Raw genomic sequence first — 22,332 nt, 5'->3', positions numbered from 1 at the left:
TCTTAATACTTTGGTTGAACTCTTTAATTAACACACAATTATTCTTAGTCATTTAAATTTAAGTGAAAAGTGGTCCCTGTTAAATATAAGAGTGGGAATAAGAGAGGGAGGACATGTACAGTTCGGCACATACTCAATTAGAATTACCCCTCACGATAGAGCTAGAAATGTGCCAGGGGAATTCCAATTCAATCCAATCAAGGTGGCATGTACCAATGCCATCTTACTTGTTAAAGTGATCAGTTAAAGTTCATAATTGATTGAAAAGATAGGATTAATTGTCAAAGGGATTACATAAATCAGACCAGTGTATGCAAATAATTGATAGAATAAAAAGGAGAGAATGATCCTACATGGGAAGCAGGATACACAGCAGACTTATAGAATGGCAAAAACCCTAAGCATCACTCTAGTCTAGGAATCAGCCCTTAAGTCATTCTGATCTGACTAAAAATCCCATGAGAGTTTCTCAGGCATGGAAAGCCAAGACATTGTGGCAAAAAAATTGACCTAAATGAAAGATCTCTGTGAGTGAGATCCCAGTGGAAAGAATGGACCATCAAAGAAGGCAGTACCTTTCTCTGAATGGAGGAGAGAACTTCCACTTTGACTATGGCCTTGTCTAAATAAGATCAGAGTTGGTGAACTCAAGAGGCTTCCATAGCCTTGGCAGCTCATGTCAAGAGCCTCGGGTGATTACTGACATAAATAAGAGTGTCAATTGTTAAATCAACAATGGGAGTCACTGTGCACCTGGTCCCCATGTAGGACCTCTGCCCTTAATGTGTTGTAATATGCAAATTAATGGTAAAACCACTACTCAAACAGTACTCTGTACTTTGTGTGTCTTTGTGGGTGCAGTCTGTTGAAATCTTTATGTAGTATATACTAAGTTGTCTTCTGTATATAAAGATAATTGAAAATTAATCATGATGAAGAATGGGATGGGAGAGGGAGTGGGAGATGGGATGGTTGCAGGTGGGAGGGAGGTTATTGAGGGAAAAGCTGCAATAATTCAAAAGTTGTACTTTGGAAGTTTATATTTATTAAATAAATGTTGAAAAAATATAATTTGGGGTGGGTGCAGTGGTGCAGCCTGTAGTGCTGGCATCCCTTATGGGCACCAGTTTGAGACCCAGCTGTTCCAATTCTGATCCAGCTCTCTTCTATGGCCTGGGAAAGCAGTAGAAGATGGCTCAAGTCCTTGTGTCCCTGCACCCGCATGGGAGACCCAGAGGAAGCTCCTAGCTTCTGGATTCAGATCAGCACAGCTCCAGCCATTGTGGCCAATTGGGGAGTGAATCATCAGATGGAAGACCTCTCTCTCTCTCTCTCTCTGCCTCTCCTCTCTCTGTGTAACTCTGACTTTCAATAAATAAATAAATCTTTTAAAAAAACAGAATTTTGAGTTCAAATGCATCAGGAGCTTTCAAAGGTTGACAATATATATTGTAAAACTGCATGGAGAAGTATTTCCCTTGATATATTCAGCATTGATGATCATTCTTTTTTCTCCTTTCAGCTGAAAGAGTATGCTGGAGAAAACTAATAACTTTGTTTATTTATTCATAGACAATTATAGCATTATTAAAATTCTTGGTGTGAAAAGCAATAGGAATTTAGAATATGAGTATCATATATAATTGACCTTAATAAATCAATTATTTACTTTCTGATATTTGTATTATAAGCCAATTGATGCTACTTTTTATATTTCCAAAAATGCAAAAAGATTATCATACAACTGACATATCAGAGTTTTCAACACTTCTAAAATTTATCATATTATTTTATGTCGCTCCCCCTCTTCGTGGAGGAACGACACTAGACCCTGCGCTGTTCTTTTGTCTGCTCAGCCCTTCCCGGGTTTGCTGCTGGTCCTTCCCGGGTTGGCTGCCGATCCTTCCACTTCCGTGGAAGGGCGGCTCCCCCTGCCACTTTCCCCATTTCCGCAGGGGAGCGGCACACCGCTGGCCGGCTCTCTCGGGGGCTGCTCAGATGTTATCTGGATGTTCCCTTTAGATGTTCCTGGTGCATGTTGTCTCTCTCCTCCTTTATAGTCCTCTTCCACCAATCCCAACTCTGCTACCCACACGCCGAGCACGCTGCTCTCCTCCAATCAGGAGCAGGATCAGCTCCTGCAGGTTATTGGTCTAACTGGAGGCAGCTGTGTAGAAGTTGTTTACTCCTCTCCCAGCACCATATTGTGGGAGAGCAGATGCATAGAATAAGTCTTAATTCCAGTAACTTAGTCTAGTCCAAGTTGCTCCCCACAATTTTATGATAATATATGATATTTTATCATTTATTTGAAAGGCAGTGAGAAAGAGAGTTTCCATCCTCTTGTTCACTCTCAAAGGGGATGCAACAGCTAGGGCTAGCCAGGCTGAAGCCAGGAGCTGGGAGTTTCTTTTCGGTCTCAAATATTTGGGCCATCATCTTCTGTCTTCCCAGATGCATTATCAGGGAAGGGAGATGGCTCAGAAATGGAGCAGCCAAGACTTGAACCTATGCCCATATGGGGTGTCGGTGCTGCAGATGACAGTGTAATATACTGTGTAATAGTGCTGGCTTTCCTTGTAACACTTAAAAATAATCCTCTTAACACTAAAAACATTTAACACTTTTCCTTTTAACACTAAAAATAATCACCTTCTTGCACATGGTATATATTAATACTAGGTGTATTTCATACTTCTTCATATGGTGATGCACAATTCAAATTTATAAGCTAATTTACATGTTTGAAACTTCAATACAATAGTTTGTTATACTATAGATATAATAGTCAACTTGGCAAGTGTTATTCATCTTGAACTGGTCTATACTCAATAGTTTAGTAAGGAAACAAATTGCTGTTCCTATTCACTTAGGGGAAATGTAAGTGTCTCTAGTTTTTGTTATTATTGCTTATTAGGCTACTGAGTGTGTGCGTGTGTGTGTGTGTGCATGTGTGCACACACGATATTACTTATTTTTGTGGCAATATGTGTTTTTGCGGCAATATGTGTTTTTGCATATGGCAAGTGGTTAGAAGAAAAAAATGACTAAACTTTGTTGAACATTTTGTTCTTTTTATTTTATCCACTTATTCTCCAAAGTTATACCATCATAGTTACTATTCATTTTCCTCTTCCCTTAGCTGGAGGCGAGGTGGGGCTTTCGTTGTGTATACTTATATTTGAACTGTCAGCTGTTCTTTTTTGTGCATTCATTATGTATGTTGTATTTTGCTTTTGTTTTTACTTTTATTGCAGTTTCACTTGTTAAAATGGGTGTTCTTAATTTATTTTTAAATATAATTCTTTATTAGTTGCATGTTTGGCAATGTTATCAGGCTGACATAGTAATTATTATATGGTATTATTTTTGAATCAAATTTTATGTTTTAGGGTTGTCATGTTTGTGAGTACTTTAATGTATTATTGACAGTTTCATTTTTTGCAAAAAAGAGAGTTTCTTCAGCATTAAAAATGTGTTTACTTATACTTCTTTCCCACTCTATTATGTAAAGTTTTCTGTGTTAACACAGATATGTTTCTGGCCTACTTGGCTTTTCCATTAGTGATTCAAACATCACATACTTTTCTAATTACTATAAATAGTTACATTGAAATTCATAAGAAGCTTTAGCAGCTACTAGGATATTTTCATACACTCATTCATTTTGAAAATGATCTTGACAGTTCTTGATCCTTTTAATCTTTAAGGATGTTAGGGCATGCTTGAAAAATGAATAGAAAGCATTAGCATTACTTTGATCTCATAAGCATTGAATTTAAAGATAAATTTATAGACAATTAAGGTCTCCAGAGATTTTTCTTAAATTTTGCATTTTTATCACTGTTTTATTTTCATTGCCTTTATGCTGCAGTGGCATCTTTTTTTTAAAAAAATAAAAACTCATAAAATTCCAATTTTCAATAGATTGTGCTAAACTCTATTACTGTCGAGTACCAGAATAGATTGTGTTGCTACCCAGTTATTGCTCATTCCATATCTTACTGTGTTCTGAGAGAAATTTGCTGTATGTATATTAGCAAGAATGAGACAGTTTTCAGTCAGCCATGTTACCCACTATCCTGCACAGAATGTTTGGAATCCTGCAGATTGGCTTTTTTTAAACTTTTATTTAATGAATATAAATTTCCAAAGTACAGCTTATGGATTACAATGGCTACCCCCCCATAACTTCCCTCCCACCTGCAACCCTCCCATCTCCCACTCCCTCTCCCCTTCCATTCACATCAAGATTCATTTTCAATTCTCTTTATATACAGAAGATCAGTTTAGTATATATTAAGTAAAGATTTCAACAGTTTGCACCAACATAGAAACACAAAGTGAAATATATTGTTTGAGTACTCGTTATAGCATTAAATCTCAATGTACAGCGCATTAAGGACAGAGATCCTACATGAGGAGTAAGTACACAGTGACTCCTGTTGTTGACTTAACAAATTGACACTCTTGTTTATGGCGTCAGAAATCTCCCTAGGCTCTTGTCATGAGTTTCCAAGGCTATGGAAGCCTTTTGAGTTCACTGACTCTGATCATATTTAGACAAGGTCATAGTCAAAGTGGAAGTACTCTCCTCCCTTCAGAGAAACGTTCCTCCTCCTTTGCTAACCTGTTCTTTCCACTGGGATCTCACTCGCGGAGATCTTTCATTTAGGTCATTTTTTTTTTTTGCCAGAGTGTCTTGGCTTTCCATGCCTGAAATACTCTCATGGGCTCTACAGCCAGATCCAAATGCCTTAAGGGCTAATTCTGAGGCCAGAGTGCAGTTTAGGACATCTACCATTCTATGAGTCTGTTGTGTATCCCGCTTCCCATGTTGGGTCATTCTCTCCCTTTTTTATTCTATCGGTTAGTATTTTCAGACACTAGTCTTGTTTATGTGATCCCTTTGGCTCTTAGTCCTATCATTATGATCAATTGTGAACAGAAATTGATCACTTGGACTAGTGAGATGGCATTGGTACATGCCACTTTGATGGGATTGAATTGGAATCCCCTGGTATGTTTCTAACTCTACCATTTGGGGCAAGTCAGCTTGAGCATGTCCCAAATTGTACATCTCTTCCCTCTCTTATTCCCACTCTTATATTTAATAGGGATCATTTTTTCAGTTAAGTATCAACACCTAAGGATAACTGTGTATTAATTACAGAATTCAACCAAAAGTATTAAGTAGAACAAACAAGAAAAAAATACTAGGAGGGATAAAGTATTAAGTTGTTCATCAACAGTCAGGGCAAGGGCTGATCAAGTCATTGTTTCTCACAGTGTCCATTTCACTTCAACAGGTTTCCTTTTTGGTGCACAGTTAGTTGTCACCGATAAGGGAGAACATATGATATTTGTCCCTTTGGGACTGGCTATTTCACTCAGCATGTGTTTCAGATTCCTCCATCTTGTTGCAAATGAGCAGATTTCATTTTTTTGACTGCTGTATAGTATTCTAAAGAGTGCATATCCCATAATTTCTTTATCCAGTCTACTGTTGATGGGCATTTAGGTTGGTTCCAGGTCTTAGCTATTGTGAATTGAGCTGCAATAAACATTAATGTGCAGACAGCTTTTTTGTTTGCCAATTTAATTTTCTTTGGGTAAATTCCAAGAAGTGGTATGGCTGGGTTGAATGGTAGGGTTATATTCAGGTTTCTGAGGAATCTCCAGACTGACTTCCATAGTGGCTTTACCAGTTTACATTCCCACCAACAATGGATTAGTGTCCATTTTTCCCCACATCCTTGCCAACATCCGTTGTTGGTAGATTTCTGAATGTGAAGCATTCTAACTGGGGTGAGGTGAAACCTCACTGTGGTTTTGATTTGCATTTCCCTGATTGCTAGTGATCTTGAACATTTTTTCATGTGTCTGTTGGCCATTTGGATTTCCTCTTTTGAAAAATGTCTATTGAGGTCCTTGGCCCATCTCCTAAGTGGGTTGTTTGTTTTGTTGTTGTGGAGTTTCTTGATATCTTTGTAGATTCTGGTTATTAACCCTTTATCAGTTGCATAGTTTGCAAATATTTTTTCCCATTCTGTCGGTTGCCTCGTCTGACTGTTTCTTTTGCAGTACAGATCTCTATGATGAGATCCTTATGATGAGAATTACAAAATCTTCAAGAAAGAAATAGAAGAGGATACCAAAAAATGGAAAAATCTTCCGGGCTCATGGATTGGAAGAATCAACATCATCAAAATGTCCATTCTCCCAAAAGCAATTTATAGATTCAATGCAATCCCAATCAAGATACCAAAGACATTCGTCTCAGATCTGGAAAAAATGATGCCGAAATTCATATGGAGACACAGGAGACCTCGAATAGCTAAAGCAATCTTGTACAACAAAAACAAAGCCGGAGGCATCACAATACCAGATTTCAGGACATACTACAGGGCAGTTGTAATCAAAACAGCATGGTACTGGTACAGAAACAGATGGATAGACCAATGGAACAGAATTGAAACACCAGAAATCAACCCAAACATCTACAGCTAACTTATATTTGATCAAGGATGTGGGGACCCATGGGTAGGCCTACCATGGGACCTCTGAGTTAAGGCTTGGCCTGGCAGCCATGTTGCGTTTGCTAAAGCGGACATTTTTAGTTTCAGTTGGGATAGTTCTTTCCACTGGATGTAACTGACTAAGAGGGACTTTCCAAAAAGGGTATAGAGTGTTGTAAACAACAAGATGGTGCCGAGGACCACACGAAGAGCCTGCCCACCACGTGACATCTCATTTGATTGGCCCAGGAGTGCATGAATTCTGCGTGAACAGGCATCGGATTGGAGTGCTCCGTGCATGGACTTTAGCCCACTTCTGATTGGTTGGATTTTGTATATAAGTCATATGCTGAGGAAGGAGGCTCTCTCTCTCTCTCTTTTCCTCCTTCCTTTCTCTCTACCTCTGTCCCCGCTATTTTCTCTCTCATAATAAAAGTCTATGTAAGACCGATCAGCTGCGAGCAGCGTCATTCCTTTGCGGTTGAGGGAGCGACAAGAGTGGTGCCGTGACTTGGATCGCTTCGTGAATCGCAGGAATAGGGCAGAAACGAAGGTAAGCGTGCGTACACACAGGAATGCAGGCAGTATAAAAGGAAAGGACAGAGACTGTGGTACTGTTGGTGAAGACAGAAGAAAGAAAATATATAGCTTCCAAAGCGGGCTGTAAGAGACCCCCTAATAGGCAGGGAGTAGAATGCCAGTAACAGGGCGGGAGTTGTGAATGAACGCCGGATTCAAGGTGGGAGTTGTCTTTAGCAGTAATGGGTAACACTCCATCCACTACTAAGTTGCGCTTGCTGCTGAGCCACTTGTTAAAGACCATGGGGACGCCCATTAAGGAGGCTACGGTATGTGCATTCACTAGGGCCATTGCCAAGGCATCACCATGGTTCGTGGAAAATGATGAATTAGATGAGCAACAGTGGTGGAGGGTAGGAAGGCAGCTGAGAGGAGACGGAGAGTCAGTAGAAATACTTAGGTTGAGGATCTCCAATTAGACTCACAGCAGACTTCTCATCAGAAACACTACAGGCTAGGAGGGAATGGCAAGACATAGCCCAGGTGCTAAGAGAAAAAATTGCCAGCCCAGAATATTATATCCTGCTAAGCTCTCATTTGTGAATGAAGGTGAAATAAAGACCTTTCATAGCAAACAGAAATTGAAGAGTTTGCTGCCACTCATTCAGCCCTGCAAAAGATGCTTAAAGATGTGCTACACTCAGAAACACAGAAACATGGCCATCAATATGAAAGAAGGTAAAGGAAGGAAACCTACCAGTAAAGGAGCATGGGATGCTCAAAGCATATACTAGAAAATATCTTTGGGAAAATGGCAGGGCAAAGTCACTACATATCAATAGTCACATTGAACGTTCATGGATTGTACTCTAAAGTTAAAAGGTACAGACTGGCTGAATGGATTAAGGAACAAAACCCAACTATTTGCTGCCTACAAGAAACACATCTTTCTAACAAAGATGCATGCAGACTGAAAGTGAAAGGTTGGAAAAAGATATTCCATGCCAACAGAAACCAAAAAAAGCAGGTGTAGCCATATTAATAGCAGACAAAATAAACTTTAACACAAAAACTGTTAAGAGACAAAGAGGGGCACTATATAATGATTAAGGGAACAATTCAACAGGAAGATGTAACTATTATAAATGTATATGCACCTAAATACAGGGCACCAGTCTATTTAAAAGATATGTTAAGGGACTTAAAGGGAGATTTAGATTCCAATACAATAGTACTGGGGGACTTCAATATGCCACTCTCAGTAATAGACAGATCATTCGGACAGAAGATCAACAAGGAAACAGCAGATTTAATCGACACTATTGCCCAAATGGATCTAACAGATATCTACAGAACTTTCAATCCTACATCTAAAGACTTTACATTCTTCTCAGCAGTGCATGGAACCTTCTCTAGGATTGATCACATACTAGGCCATAAAGCAAGTCTCAACAAATTCAAAAGAATTAGAATCATACCATGCAGCTTCTCAGACCACAGCAGAATGAAGCTGGAAATTAGCAACTCAGGAAACCCTAGAGAGTATACATACACATGGAGACTGAACAACATGCTACTGAATGAACATTGGGTCATACAAGATGTCAAAAGAGAAATCAAATACTTTCTGGAAGTAAATGAGCATAACAACACAACATATCAAAACTTATGGGATATGGCAAAAGCAGTATTGAGAGGCAAGTTTATAGCAATAAGTGTTTATATCAAGAAATTGGAAAGGTACCAAATAAATGAGATTTCAGCACATCTCAAGGACCTAGAAAAAACTGCAGCAAACCAGACCCAAATCTAGTAGGAGAAGAGAAATAATTAAAACCAGAGAAGAAATTAACAGGATTGAATCAAAAAAAAATTACAAAAAATCAGCCAAGTGAAGAGCTGCTTTTTTGAAAAAAAAAAAAAACAAAATCGACACCCCATTGGCCCAACTAACTAAAAAAAGAAGAGAAAAGACCCAAATCAATAAAATCAGAGATGAAAAAGGAAATGTAACAACAGACACCACAGAAATAAAAAGAATCATCAGAAATTAATACAAAGAGTTATGTGCCAGCAAACAGGAAAATCTATCAGAAATGGATAGATTCCTGGACATATGCTATCTACATAAATTTAATCATGAAGACATAGAAAACCTAAATAGACCCATAACTGAGACAGAAATTGAAACAATAATAAAGGCCCTCCCAACAAAGAAAAGCCCAGGACTGGATGGATTCATTGCTGAATTCTACCAGACATTTAAAGAACTAATTCCATTTCTTCTCAAACTATTCAGAAGAATCAAAAAAGATGGAATCCTCCCAAATTCTTTCTATGAATCCAGCATCACCTTAATCCCTAAGCCAGAGAAAGATGCAGCACTGAAAGAAAATTACAGACCAATATCCCTGATGAACATAGACACAAAAATCCTCAATAAAATTCTGGCCAATAGAATACAACAGCACATCAGAAAAATCATCCACCCAGACCAAGTGGGATTTATCCCTGATATGCAGGGATGGTTCAACATTCGCAAATCAATCAATGTGATACACCACATTAACAGACTGCAGAAGAAAAACCATATGATTATCTCAATAGATGCAGAGAAAGCATTTGATAAAATTCAACACTCTTTCATGATGAAAACTCTAAGCAAATTGGGTATAGAAGGAACATTCCTCAATATAATCAAAGCAATTTAGGAAAAACCCACGGCCAGCATCCTATTGAATGGGGAAACGTTGGAAGCATTTCCACTGAGATCTGGCACCAGACAGGGATGCCCACTCTCACCACTGCTATTTAACATAGTTCTGGAAGCTTTAGCCAGAGCCATCAGACAAGAAAAAGAAATTAAAGGAATACAAATTGAGAAGGAAGAACTCAAACTATCCCTCTTTGCAGATGATATGATTCTTTACTTAGAGGATCCAAAGAACTCTACTGAGAGACTATTGGAACTCATAGAGGAGTTTGGCAAAGTGGCAGGACATAAAATCAATGCACAAAAATCAACAGCCTTTGTATACACAAGCAATGCCACGGCTGAGAAACAACTGCTAAGATCAATCCCATTCACAACAGCTACAAAAACAATCAAATACCTTGGAATAAACTTAACCAAGGACGTTGAAGATTTCTCGGATGAGAATTACAAAACCTTAAAGAAAGAAATAGAAGGGGATACCAAAAAATGGAAAAATCTTCTGGGCTCATGGATTGGAAGAATCAACATCATCAAAATGTCCATTCTCCCAAAAGCAATTTATAGATTCAATGCAATCCCAATCAAGATACCAAAGACATTCTTCTCAGATCTGGAAAAAATGATGCCGAAATTCATATGGAGACACAGGAGACCTCGAATAGCTAAAGCAATCTTGTACAACAAAAACAAAGCCGGAGGCATCACAATACCAGATTTCAGGACATACTACAAGGCAGTTGTAATCAAAACAGCATGGTACTGGTACAGAAACAGATGGATAGACCAATGGAACAGAATTGAAACACCAGAAATCAACCCAAACATCTACAGCAACTTATATTTGATGAAGGATCTAAAACCAATTCCTGGAGCAAGGAAAGTCTATTCAATAAATGGTGCTGGGAAAACTGGATTTCCACATGCAGAAGCATGAAGCAAGACCCCTACATTACACCTTACACAAAAATCCACTCAACGTGGATTAAAGACCTAAATCTACGACCTGACACCATCAAGTTATTAGAGAACATTGGAGAAACTCTTCAAGATATTGGAACAGGCTTGGAGTTTCTGGAAAAGACCCAGGAGGCACAGGCAGTCAAAGCCAAAATCCACTATTGGGATTGCATCAGATTGAGAAGTTTCTGTACTGCCAAAGAAACAGTCAGGAGAGTGAAGAGACAACTGACAGAATGGGAACAAATATTTGCAAACTATGCAACAGATAAAGGGTTAATAACCAGAATCTACAAAGAGATCAAGAAACTCCACAAAAACAAAACAAACAACCCACTTAGGAGATGGGCCAAGGACCTCAATAGACATTTTTCAAAAGAGGAAATCCAAATGGCCAACAGACACATGAAAAAATGTTCAAGATCACTAGCTATCAGGGAAATGCAAATCAAAACCACAATGAGGTTTCACCTCACCCTGGTTAAATGGCTCACATACAGAAATCTACCAACAACAGATGCTGGCGAGGATGTGGGGAAAAAGGGACACTAACCCACTGTTGGTGGGAATGCAAACTGGTCAAGCCACTATGGAAGTCAGTCTGGAGATTCCTCAGAAACCTGAATATAACCCTACCATTCGACCCAGCCATCCCACTCCTTGGAATTTACCCAAAGGCAATAAAATTGGCAAACAAAAAAGCGGTCTGCACCCTAATGTTTATTGCAGCACAATTCACAATAGCCAAGACCTGGAACCAACCTAAATGCCCATCAACCGTAGACTGGATAAAGAAATTATGGGATATGTACTCTTTAGAATACTATACCGCAGTAAAAAACAATGAAATCTTGTCATTTGCAACAAAATGGAGGAATCTGGAACACATCATGCTGAGTGAAATAAGCCAGTCCCAAAGGGACAAATATTATATGTGTGGGGAGCAGGGCCCAGTGGGGAGCAGGCCCCATCTCCCATAACATGGCAGGGCCCGTCACCCGAGAGACAAATAAGTACTAAAACTGTGGACAAATAATACTGAGGACAAATACTGAGATTACCAAGACTAGACTAAACTACTGGAACTAAGACTAACTCAATGTGCCTGATCTCCCACCATATGGTGCTGAGAGAGAGTAAACAAATCCTACACAGCTGCCTTACCAATAGCTGATTCCCGATCCAACCTCTGATTGGAGGAGAACAGCGTGCTCAGCACGTGGACTGCATGAACACCAGGAGAGCACAGTTTGGCAGAAAGGACTATAAAGGAGGAGAGACAACATGCGGGGGGAACACCTGAGGAACCCCTGAGGGAGCTGGCCAGTGGTGTGCTGCTCCTCCGTGGAAGCGGGGGAAGCAGCAGGGGTGCCACCCCTCTGCGTTGGCAGGGGGGCAGCAGCTAATCCAGGGAGGACCGGGGAAAGAAACAACAGCAAATCCGTTGCCGCTCCTCTGAGAGCCTGTGGAGCGAGCGACAATATGTTCTCCCTGATCGGTGACAACTGACTGAGCACCAAAAAGGAAACCTGTTGAAGTGAAATGGACACTATGAGCAACGGTGACGTGATCAGCCATAGCCCTGACTGTTGATGAACAACTTAATACTTTATCCCTCCTAGTATTTTTTCTTTGTCTGTTCTACTTAATACTATTGGTTTAATTCTGTGATTAATACACAGTTATCCTTAGGTGTTGAAATTTAACTGAAAAGTGATCCTGTTAAATATAAGAGTGGGAATAAGAGAGGGAAGAGATGTACAATTTGGGACATGCTCAAGCTGACTTGCCCCAAACGGTAGAGTTAGAAACATACCAGGGGATTCCAAATCAATCCCATCAAGGTGGTATGTACCAATGCCATCTCACTAGTCCAAGTGATCAATTTCTGTTCACAATTGATCATAATGAAAGGACTAAGAGTCAAAGGGATCACACAAACAAGACTAGTGTCTTCTAATACTATCCGATAGAATAAAAAAAGGGAGAGAATGATCCAACATGGGAAGCGAGATACACAGCAGACTCATAGAATGTCGGATGTCCTAAACAGCACTCTGGTCTCAGCATCAGTCCTTAAGGCATTTGGATCTGGCTGAAGAGCCCATGAGAGTATTTCAGGCATGGAAAGCCAAGACACTCTGGCAAAAAAAAAAAAAAAAAAAAAAAAAAAGACATAAGTGAAAGATCTCTGTGAGTGAGATCTCAGTGGGAAAAACATGTCTTCAAAGAAGGAGGTACCTTTCTCTGAAGGGAGGAGAGAACTTCCACTTTGACTACGACCTTGTCTAAATAAGAGTCAGTGAACTCAAAAGGCTTCCATAGCCTTGGAAACTCATGACAAGAGCCTAGGGTGATTACTGAGGCCATAAACAAGAATGTCAATTTTAAAAGTCAACAACAGGAGTCACTGTGCACTTACTCCTCATGTAGGATCTCTGTCCTTAATGTGCTGTACATTGTGATTTAATGCTATAACCAGTACTCAAACAGTATTTTTCACTTTGTGTTTCTATGTTGGTGCAAACTGTTGAAATCTCTACTTAATGTATACTAAACTGATCTTCTGTATATAAAGAGAATTGAAAATGAATCTTGATATGAATAGAAGGGGAGAGAGAGCAGGAAAGGGGAGGGTTGCGGGTGGGAGTGAAGTCACTGGGTGGGGGAAGACATTGTAATCCATAAGCTGTACTTTGGAAATTTATATTCATTAAATAAAAGTTAATAAATAAGCCAGCGCCGCGGCTCACTAGGCTAATCCTCCGCCTAGTGTTGCCGGCACACCGGGTTCTAGTCCTGATTGGGGCACCAGATTCTGTCCCGGTTGCCCCTCTTCCAGGCCAGCTCTCTGCTGTGGCCAGGGAGTGCAGTGGAGGATGGCCCAGGTGCTTGGGCCCTGCACCCCATCGGAGACCAGGAAAAGCACCTGGCCCTGGCTCCTGCCATCGGATCAGCGTGGTGCGCTGGCCGCAGCGCGCTGGCTGTGGCGGACATTGGAGGGTGAAACAATGGCAAAGGAAGACCTTTCTCTCTGTCTCTCTCTCTCACTGTCCACTCTGCCTGTCAAAAAAAGTTAATAAATAAATAAATAAATGCTTAATTAAAAAAATCGAAATTATGGGACACGCATTCTATAGAATACTATCCAGCAGTAAAAACAATGAAATCTTGTCATTTGCAACAAAATGGAGGAATCTGGAAAACATCATGCTGAGTGAAATAAGCCAGTCTCAAAGGGAGAAATATCATATGTTCTCCCTTATTGGTGACAACTAACTGAGCACCTAAAAGGAAGCCTGTTGAAGTGAAATGGACACTTTGAGAAACAGTGACTTGATCAGCCCTTGTCCTGACTGTCGAGGAACAACTTATAATTTATCCCTTTTAGTATTTTTATGTTCTACTTAAATCTATTGGTTGATCTCTGTAATTAACACACAATTATTCTTAGCTGTTGAAATTTAACTGAAAAGTGATCTCTGTTAAATATAAGAGTGGGAATAAGAGAGGGAGGAGATGTACAATTCGGGACATGCTTAAGCTGACTTGCCCCAAATGGTAGAGTTAGAAATGTGCCAGGGGACTCCAATTCAATCCCATCAAGGTGGCATGTACCAATGCCATCTCACTAGTCCAAGTGATCAATTTCTGTTCACAATTGATCATAAGGATAGGACTAAGAGTCAAAGGGATCACACAAACAAGACTAGTGTCTGCTAATACTAGCTGATAGAATCAAAAAGGGAGAGAATGATCCAACATGGGAAGCAAGATACACAGCAGACTCATAGAGTGACTGATGTCCTAAACAGCACTCTGGCCTCAGAATCAGCCCTTAAGGAATTTGGATCTGGCTGAAGAGCCCATGAGAGTATTTTAGGTATGGAGAGCCAAGTCACTCTGGCAAAAAAACAAACAAACAAACAAAAAAAAAAACAACCCAAACCTAAATGAAAGATCTGTGCAAGTGAGATCCCAGTGGAAAGGACAGGTTAGCAAAGGAGGAGGAACGTTTCTCTGAAGGGAGGAGAGAACTTGCACTTTGACTATGGCCTTGTCTAAATAAGATCAGAGTCAGCAAACTCAAAAGGCTTCCATAGCCTTGGAATCTCATGACAAGAGCCTAGGGTGATTACTGACACCATAAACAAGAGTGTCAAATTGTTAAGTCAACAAAAGGAGTCACTGTGCACTTACTCCTCATGTAGGATCTCTGTCCTTAATGTGTTGTACAATTTGAGTGAATGCTATAACTAATACTCAAACAGTGTTTTAAACTTTGTGTTTCTGTGTGGGTGCAAACTTTTGAAAGCTTTACTTAATATATGCTAAATTGGTCTTCTGTATATAAAGAGAATTGAAAATGAATCTTGATGTAAATGGAATGAGAGAGGGAGCAGGAGATGAAAGCGTTGCGGATGGGAGAGAAGTTATGGGGGGAAGCCATTGTAATCCATAAGCTGCACTTTGGAAATTTATATTTATTAAATAAAAGTTAAAAAAGCAACCATTTGTTCTAGATAATTCTGAAAATTAAGAAATATAGTGTTTATACTTTGGCACTTTAGAAATGGAACATTGAAGTGAAAAGCAGGGAGAGTAGTAAAATAATGGATTTAACATCTCAATAAAACTAATTGTATTTATGTATTCTTATTTGATTGTATTTTCTTAGTCCCCAGTAGTCATGATATACTGTATTCAAATTATAAAAGTGGCCAATGATGGAGCTACTATCCTAATACACAGTATTCACTCCTACTCTCTGAATCAGTGCCATATTGAATGTATTGGATTGAAACCAACAGATGGGGAGAGCCAGTACAGCCATGGCAGTGGATATTCACAGGCCTGAGAGGACCTTTTCTCAGTGTGACTCTAGTTCATAAACCTTTGCCCAAGATTATTTGAATGAGCAAAAAGAATTAAGTCTGCATAAAGGGATTACCAACATGAGCTACTTCTCTTCATATGAACTATCTTATTCTTAAGGTGGGTGAGAAAGAGAATTTTTGAAATATTGTTGAATACAGGACACATAAATAAAAACATTGTGATAGATAATTGAAAGTCTGTCTTCCACAGAGAAGTAGGTAAAACTATAGAAGAAAAAATAAGGAACTGAGGTAACAATCTATGAATATTCTTTATAAACATGAAATAGAAATTTTACATATATTCCGGTGGTTTTTTAAAAAGTGAAATTAGAAGTAAGCTAAGAGTTTTCTTATATTCACTTTTCATTAAGTGGCATTAAAAAAGGCATTATTGTATGACACAAACTTGTAGAAGCATGTGCAGTCATTCTAAGAAAACAGTGCAGAATGGTAGAGGTTTGTCAGTGTTCTAAACTTTTCAGTGATTGCAAATGAACATTTCAACTTAAGCATATAAAACTACAAAGTAAATTGCATTAATTCTCAGTAGTAAAATGCTTGTTAGGGCTATGGCTGTTAATAGAATGTTCAAGTTTTCAATTTACATTGCTTTTCAGAATCTAAGGGTAACTGAAATTATTCCATGAAATGTAAAACAATATGTTGACTTTTATCTTTTGCTACTCATTACCTTATATATGATATCAGCCATGCTGGTATTTTTTAATGATTTTATTTATTTATTTTCAAAAAATTATTTATTTATTTGAGAAGTAGAGTTACAGAGAGAGAGACAGAGATAGAGAGAATGGTCTTCCAACCCTGGTTCACCCCCTAAATGGCTGCAATGTCTAGAGCTGAGGCAGTTCAAAGCCAGGAGCCAGGATGTTCTTCCAGGTCTCCAACGTGGGTGAAGGGGCCCATGCACTTGGGCCATCTTCTCCTGCTTTCCCAGGCCAAGGCAGAGAACTGCATGTGAAGAGGAACAGCCAGGACAGGGACCGGCACTCACATGGGATGCTGGCACTGCAGGCAAAGGCTTACACTGCTGTGCCATAATACCAACCCTGCTAGTAGTTTTAATAGTGATATGTGCAGTGCCATGGCTCACTAGGCTAATCCTCCACCTGCAGTGCTGGCACCCCAGGTTCTAGTTCTGGTTGGGGTGCCAGATTCTATCCCAGTTGCTTCTCTTCCAGTCCAGCTCTCTGCTGTGGCCTGGAAGTGCAGTGGGGGATGGCCCAGGTCCTTGGGCCCTGCATCCGCATGGGAGACCAGGAGGAAACACCTAGCTCCTGGCTTCAGATCAGCACAGTGTGCTTGCCACAACGCACCAGCCATAGTGGCCACTTGGGGGGGTAAACCAATGGAAAAAGGAAGACCTTTCTCTCTGTCTCTGTCTCTCTCACTGTCTAAATCTGCCTGTCAAAAAAAAAAGTGATATGTAAGAGGCAGCTTAAAGCACATTGCAGTTGCACTATTTTCTATTGCATCAATACAACACAACACTTAGTGCTCAAAGCAGACCATGCTGTTTTATTTTTTCATGCCATTTGCTCTTCCAGGAAAACCTAATTCTCCTGATTCCCACTTTTACACCCCAGGTCTTACTTAATTGACTTTTAGTCCTACTGCAAAGTAACATTCATATCACCTCTACTAGAAAGATTTTGCTGACAGCCTGCCACCATCCACACGCTTTCTCCCATACCTACTGTGACTATGGAAATGCTCCAAATTTTTGCACTTATCATAGCACCTTGAACTTTCTTATTTCCTGAATCTAATCCATTCAAGTAAACTGAATAATAATTTTTTGATAACAATAGCCTGTATTGCTTTATCTTAGATGGAAGAAAATGCAACCTATATAATAATTTGCTAAGGGTATTTGCAATACATAAAGCTTTCAAAAACTAACTTCCTAGAGTGAGCATTTGCCTTGGCAGTTAAGATGCTGGTTAAAATGCCTGTATCCAGGGTCACTGCTGCAGTGTAGTAGGTAAAGCCACCACCTGCAGCACCAGCCTCCTATATGGGCATTATTTTGAGTTCTAGCTGCTCCACTTCCATCCAGCTACATGATAATGTGCCCAGGAAAGCAGTGGAGGATAGCCCAAGTCCATGGGTCACCCACCCACATGGGAGACCCAGAAAAAGTTCCTGGCTTCTGGATTCAGATCAGCCCAGCTCTGGCCATTCTCTCTCCTTCTATAACTCTGCCTTTCAAATAAATAAACAAATCTTAAAAAAACTTACCTGTATCCCATATAGGAGTAACTCACTTTAATTCCCAGCTCTAGCTCTTCATTCCAGCCTCCTGCTAATGCAGATTCTGGAGGATGAATTCCTGCCACCCACTGAGAGATCTGGATTGAGTTCTTGGCTCCAGGTTTTGGCCTCCCAGCCACTGCAGACATTTGAGGAGTGAACAAGGGGAGGGGAGCATGCTCTTTCTTTTTTCTCTCATTCTTTCTTTCTGCCTTTCAAATGGGTAAATCTAAAAAAAACCCTTTTAACCCATTAATGGAAATATTTGAATGTAGTATGAAATTATGAATGCACAGTATCTGATGTGAATCTTTTAGCCTATTATTGCAAAGAGGACCAATACAATGTAAATAAACATGAAATAATACATTAAATATGAATAATGTGAAGCACTTTTGAAATATAGGAATAAGAGACACACCCAGAGCCTCCCACCCACTGCTGCTGTGCCTCTTCATTTGCTGCCTGTGGGTCCCATGTGCTGGGGACTTTCTCTGCCCCACACTCTGCTTTGCGCCTCATGTGTCCGGAAGAAAGAGGACGTGCTCCCTGGACATTCCACGGTGATGATAGCATTTGAAGACCTGGCTGTTTACTTTACCTGGGAGGAATGGCAGAACATGAACAAAGCTCAGAAAATCCTGTACAGGGATGAGATGCTGGAGACCTACAGCAGCCTGCTCTTCTTGGGACACTGCATTACCAAACCCGACTTGATCTTTAAGTTGGAGCAAGGAGCAGAGCCATGGATGGTGAGCGAATTCCTAAATCAGAACCTTCCAGTTGCCATGAAAAGTGATGACATTATTAGAACCAACCAGGAAATTCAAGAAAACATTTTTAAGCAGAATGTTATTACAAATAACAAGACATCAACTCCCAAAAGAGTTATGTCAATAAAAAGACTTAATTTAAGTTCAAGTCATGTTTCAAAGCTGATTAACAAAAAAAGAAATTATTCATCAATGAAACCTGAGGAATGCAACGTGTGTCACAATGTGTTTCCCCACTGTGGGCATGATGAGCTGTAAGCTGGAGAGAAATTTGATGCCGCTAAGGTACCTGAGAACTCTGCCCAGTGCTGTGAGCCTCTTAGTGAGTATCACAAGATTCAGACTATGAAGCCTTCATTTGAACATAGTGCACAAGGGAAAGACTTCAAAAAGAAGAAGATATTCTTTAGATTTGGCACGGTCCATATGGGAGATTCCTGTAATAAGTCAACTGTCACTGTTGGAAAGACAACTCAAATAGAAAAGACTCTTCATAAAAATACTAACCTCAGTAAGCATCAACAAATCAACACAGGAGAGGAACTCTATGAAGATATGGGATATGTGGAACCTCTTATTTACAAATCAAATCTTGCAATAAATCAGAGACAACATATACAGAAAAAACCCTATGGATGTAAGCCTCGTGGAAAATCCTTCAGGTTTAAGTCCTGCCATACCATCATTCACAGGACTTCCACATAGGAAAACTCCCATGTGTGTAATGAATGTGGAAAAGCCACCTACCAGAAGTTAGATGTCATTAGACATCAGGAAATTCACACAGAGGACAAACCTAATGAATGTAAAGACTATGGAAAAGCCTCTGGCAAGAAGTCACATTTCATGATGCAACAGAGAATTCACACAGGAAAGAAACCTTATGAATGTAATAACTGTGGCAAAGCCTTCAGCTATAAGTCACAACTCATAATCCATCAGAAAATTCAGACAGGGGAGAGACCTTATGAATGTAAAGACTGTAGAAAAGCCTTTGTCCAAATGTCAGACCTCAGAAGACATCAGAGAATTCACACAGGGGAGAAAGCTTATCAATGTAATGACTGTGGAAAAGCCTTCAGCTATAAGTCACAACTCAAAATTCACCAGAGAATTCACACAGAGGAGAGACCTTATGAATGTAATGACTGTGGAAAAGCCTTTCCTATAGGTCACAACTTTTAATCCATCAGAGAATTCACACAGGGGAGAGACCTTATGAATGCCAAAATTGTGGGAAAGCCTTTGGCCAGAAGTCACATCTCATAATGCATCAGAGAATTCATACAGGTGAGAAACCTTATGAATGTAATGACTGTGGAAAAGCATTTGGCTCTAAGTCACAACTCATAACCCATCAAAGAATTCATACAGGGGACAGGCCTTATAAATGTAATGACTGTGGAAATCCCTTCAGCTATAAGTCACAACTTATAATCCATCAGAGAATTCACACAGAGGAGAAACCTTATGAATGTAATGATTGTGGGAAAACATTTGGCAAGAAGTCACATCTCATAATGCATCAGAGAATTCACACAGGGGAGAAGCCTTATGAATGTAATGACTGTGGAAAAGCCTTCAGCTATAAATCACAACTCAAAATCCATCAGAGAATTCACACAGGAGAATAACCTCATGAATGTTATGACTACAGAAAAGCTTTTTGCTGTAAATCACAACTCATAACACCTGACAGCTTTTGTAAGGCTGGGTGAGTGTTGACAAATTCAGTTTCTTTTTGTTTGATAGGTCTTTACTTCACATTCAACATAAATGAGTACTTTGCAGGGTATAGTATTCTCAGTGGACGGATTTTTTTTCTCTTAAGACTCACACTATGTCTCTCCATTCTCTCATAGGCCATAGAGATTCTAATGAGAAGTCACCTGTGAATCTAGTTGGAAATCCTTTGAAATTTATCTGACATTTCTGTATTGCACATTTTGGTATTTTCTTTTTGTTTTATTGTTAAAAGTTTGCAATATCTTTTGGCAGCCTAGAAAGTCCTTCTCATGAACCTGACCTGGTGAATCAAGGGAGCATAAGATTACATTTCCTGCACTGCAGCCATCCATAACTAAACAAGGAGGATGATCCCTATATTTTCTTTGCAGACAGCCCATCTTCCTGGAAAGCAGATAGGATACAGCAGAACTCATGGACAATTCTAACTTTTTTATTAATGTGTGGTTTAGTAAGTTCATATTTGAAATAAATGTGCTATGAATGAATACATTCAAATATAGAAAGAACATTTTGTATTTTCACTAACTTTACTTCTATTTAGTTTTGATAATTATACTGTGGTTTGAAAACTCACACCAGATTATTGCCAATAATTATTTAGAGAAATGCTTGTTTGATGGATAGAACTGAGAATGCATGGAGGCTGTACTGCAGATCCTTAAATAAATCTCCATATATTTCCATATGTGCAAGTTATACTGCCAACTGTCCAAGCTATATTTTCAAGAGAATATTTGCATTTCTTTTTTTTCTTTAACCAACTCAATATAGACTCACTTTAGCATTTAAGAAATTTACCAATAACTAATTTCTAGTCAGATTTAAAGACTACTTTCTACCCTTTGTACTTGAATGTATTTTTAATTTTTTACATATTTGAGAGCTAGAGAGACAGATTGACCAAGTGAGAGAGACAGGCATATACAGAGTTCTCATCTACTCTTTCACTCCCCAAATGCCCAGAGCAGCTAGAATTTGATGGATACTGGCCCAAGTCACCCAAATTAGGGGTACACTCTGCTAGACTACAATGGTCTACATGATCAGGAAGGTGTAATGAGGAGCCGGAATAGTGAATCAAACAAAACCTCTCTGATGTGGAACTAGGGCAGCTTAACTAGCATCTTATCTACTATGCTACATGTTTGTCCCATTTTAAAATCTTTTTGCCATTTTTGCAACTACTGTCCATGATTTTCTCTTGGCAATTCTTCTTCATTAGTTTCTACCAAGAACTAACTGTGTTATGATTCTTTCATGGACTCCTCAATGACCTTCATTGTATGACCCATCCTAATGCTATATGTAGTTTCTCATTCATTCCACCCCCTAATTCACCATGACTTATTTGGCCATATGTTGTTTTACATTCCTGTTTCTTTCTAGCTTGGGCATCTTTCCAAGCTCTGGATACTTTCAACTTTCTGTTGAATTCTTCTTTGTAGATTTCTAAATGGTACCTCAAGTTCAATAAATCCAAAATGAGAACCAAAAAAAAGAAATATAGGAATAAGAGAATTGAAAATGAATCTTGATGTGAATGGAAGGGGAGAGGGAGTGGGAGATGGGAGGGTTGCGGGTGGGAGGGAAATTATGGGGGGGAGCCATTGTAATCCATAAGCTGTACTTTGGAAATTTATATTCATTAAATAAAAGTTAAAAAAATAAAAAAAATCCTTCAAACACCAGCAGAATACAGACTTCTGAAAGGTTCATGGAATATTCTCTAAAATAGTCCTGTTATAAAATTGGTTATTAAGTAAGTCTCAGTCAATTTAAATAATTAAAATCATGCAAATTCCAAAACTTAATGAAGAAGAAATAAAAATCGGAATAGATTGTGTAACAAGTAAAGAAATTGAATTAGCAAACTTTCTACCAGCCCAGGCCAAGAAAGATTCACTGAGAAATTGTAGCAAATGTTTAAAGAACAGTAACATCAAAACATC

The 22,332-nt window shown here is 39.2% G+C and overlaps 1 pseudogene; it reads left to right on the top strand.

Moving 5' to 3' along the window:
* The first annotated feature begins 7,339 nt into the window (after positions 1-7,339).
* LOC138848293 (uncharacterized) lies at positions 7,340-20,419 on the top strand (annotated as a pseudogene).
* Positions 20,420-22,332: the final 1,913 nt, after the last annotated feature.

The sequence above is a fragment of the Oryctolagus cuniculus genome, chromosome 21 (assembly GCF_051225735.1).
Source record: "Oryctolagus cuniculus isolate XC-2025 breed Fujian yellow rabbit chromosome 21, ASM5122573v1, whole genome shotgun sequence".
Taxonomy (NCBI): Eukaryota; Metazoa; Chordata; class Mammalia; order Lagomorpha; family Leporidae; genus Oryctolagus; species Oryctolagus cuniculus.
The sequence above is the reverse complement of the archived record's forward strand: the minus strand, read 5'-3'. Positions and strand labels throughout refer to the sequence as shown.